Source organism: Mandrillus leucophaeus, unplaced genomic scaffold (genome assembly GCF_000951045.1).
Source record: "Mandrillus leucophaeus isolate KB7577 unplaced genomic scaffold, Mleu.le_1.0 Scaffold847, whole genome shotgun sequence".
Taxonomy (NCBI): Eukaryota; Metazoa; Chordata; class Mammalia; order Primates; family Cercopithecidae; genus Mandrillus; species Mandrillus leucophaeus.
Genome location: NW_012109219.1, coordinates 11,759 through 14,089, shown reverse-complemented (window position 1 = coordinate 14,089; position 2,331 = coordinate 11,759). Strand labels below are relative to the sequence as shown.

General features: G+C 48.0%; 1 pseudogene across 1 annotated transcript in view; it reads right to left on the bottom strand.

Annotated features, from left to right (window-relative positions):
- Nucleotides 1–2,331, bottom strand: part of LOC105530824 — an 18,650-nt pseudogene that overhangs the window by 9,986 nt on the left and 6,333 nt on the right. The window contains exon 2 of the transcript XR_001004695.1: nucleotides 810–912. The product of XR_001004695.1 is annotated as a Golgi membrane protein 1-like (transcript). The remainder of the gene's footprint in view (nucleotides 1–809; nucleotides 913–2,331) is intronic.

Genomic DNA, 2,331 nt, shown 5'->3' with positions numbered 1-2,331 from the left:
ACACACACACATATATACATAATACAAGTAAGTAAAAGAATGATTAAATTTTTTTGATGATTGCAATTAAGTAAACATTCGTGTGAACTTGGGCATGGACTGGATAGAGTTAAGTCAAAGGGAAAAGGGCAGTCATGAGGGCTGGGCTGTGGGTGGCTGGTTCTCTCTGAATCCCAAACTGCCTACCCATTAGCTGTATTGTTTTTATGAGGGAAAAAAGTGGAAAAAATAAACACAACCTTATCCTGTGACCTGTAAGCTGGTTTTTACTATCTTCCCACGGGGCTTAGCTCACTTTTCAATAGTTTAATATTGCTTGGCTTTGATTATAAAAGTACTCCATTCTCACTACTTAATGCAAAAATTTGGAAAAAATCACTGAAAAGTCTAAAAAAAACAAAATGCCCACAACGTGATCACCAGGCAATAAACTATTACTATACCAATATTTTGCCAAAATGTCTTTTAGTCCACGAATCTGATTTAGCTCACGTGGGCACCTGTGAAACACATTTTTAAAGCTTTATGTTGTTGACTTCACCAGTACACCTGTGCCTGACAGAGGTTTTAAGTTACATTTTAAGGCATGCTGAGAAATTCGTTTCCTGCTGAGAGCTGGCCTCCTTGTGCGTTTGTGTAGGACATGAATCCGAGAGGGGCCCGGGGGCCCGTGCCTTTCTCAGTCCTGCATGGAGCAGAAGGTGCATGCTCTATCATAGGTTACGTCTCCATCCGCCACCCTCAGCTTAACCCCCTGCCCCTGGTGGCGGGCACCCTGCACTGTGGCACGCACTCTGCGGTGCACTTACAGGTCGTAGGAGAACTTCCTCTCCAGGTTGGTCTGGTTCTTCTGAAACTGGAGGACATCCTGCTGCAGCCTGCCGTAATTCCTCTGCAGGGTCTTTAACTGGTCTACACCAAGGGGACAAGGAATTGCACAGGTTACTGGCACAATAACGTCATGCATTCATTCAAAATATGACAGAGGCAGACTCACACATCAGACCATAAACGGCAAGGACAGAGCAGGACAAAGGAGGGGACGGACAAAAAGCTGAAAACACAGCCCCTCCCCAGCGTCACTACCCCCCAGCCGTGGAGAGAGCCGTGGAGAGAGCTCTGGAAGAGCAGCAACCCGGAAGAACCTGCGTCTTCATCCTTTTCCAAACGTCTCTCTTAAATCTCCTTTTTGGCCGCTAGCCTTTAACGTATATCGGAAGCTTCTATGTGCCTGGTCTCTTTCGTAGACATCATAAGCCCCGAGCTGTCCCCAAAGGTCACACATTCCACCCTGCCCTCATCCCCAGCCGACTCATCCTTCCATCTGTAAAACACTGATTTTTGACGTTTGGTCAGATAAGCAGCCACTCCTGCTGACACCCTGCCCTCGGCCACCAGGCTACCCGCCAGCATCCTCCCTCCAGTCATTTATTCACAGCCAAGCCACTCTCCAAGGCCCTGTGCCCATTTAATCACCCAACACTCTCATCAGGGAAACAGCGGCTTTAAGGAAATTAATCAGCGCCACCCCTGCTGCCCTGATGACTGGGCTCATCCCAGTGGGCAAAGGGCCGAAACGGGGGCAGAGGGGAGGGTAGCCACCAGGGGGATACCAGAGTGGACAGGAGCAGCAGCCAGGCCCGGACACAGCCGGGACACACAGGCCAGGACAGATGTAGGCATCCCCGAGGTGTGCCCTCACGACACTAAACCTACAACAGTCTCAAGTGGAAAATGAAGTGAAATAAAACAGGAGGATTCTGTGAATTATGACACACACAACACGGACTCATCCCAAAAGCCTGCACGTGACACCGTCAAGAGACAAAGCTGTGGTGAAGAGAACAGCTGGGTGGGAGCTGGGCCCAGAGAGAGAGGGGACTGGTGACTTCGGCATGGGTGAGGCGTCCTGGAGTGGCGGGCAGGTGCCATGTTGACTGCAGTGGTGATCCGCGAGACTTTGTTAGGACTTACCCAACTGTACCCACAAGGGGTAAATGTTCTTGTATATAAACAATACTTCAATATGCCTAACTGAACACACTCCGCAATTCAACTAAGCATGAGACAACAGAATACAATTCAGCAGTCAAAGAAATGAATGACTTGTATCACAATGGCATGGACCAATCGCAAATAACTATGCTGAGGGAGAGAAGCCAGGCAAAAAATGATACAGATGGCCTGATGCCATCTGTATGCATGCACCCAATTATTATTATTCTTTTTTAATTCTACTTTAAATTCTAGGGTACATGGGCACAACGTGCAGATTACATATGTATACATGTGCCATGTTGGTGTGCTGCACCCATTAACTCGTCATTTACA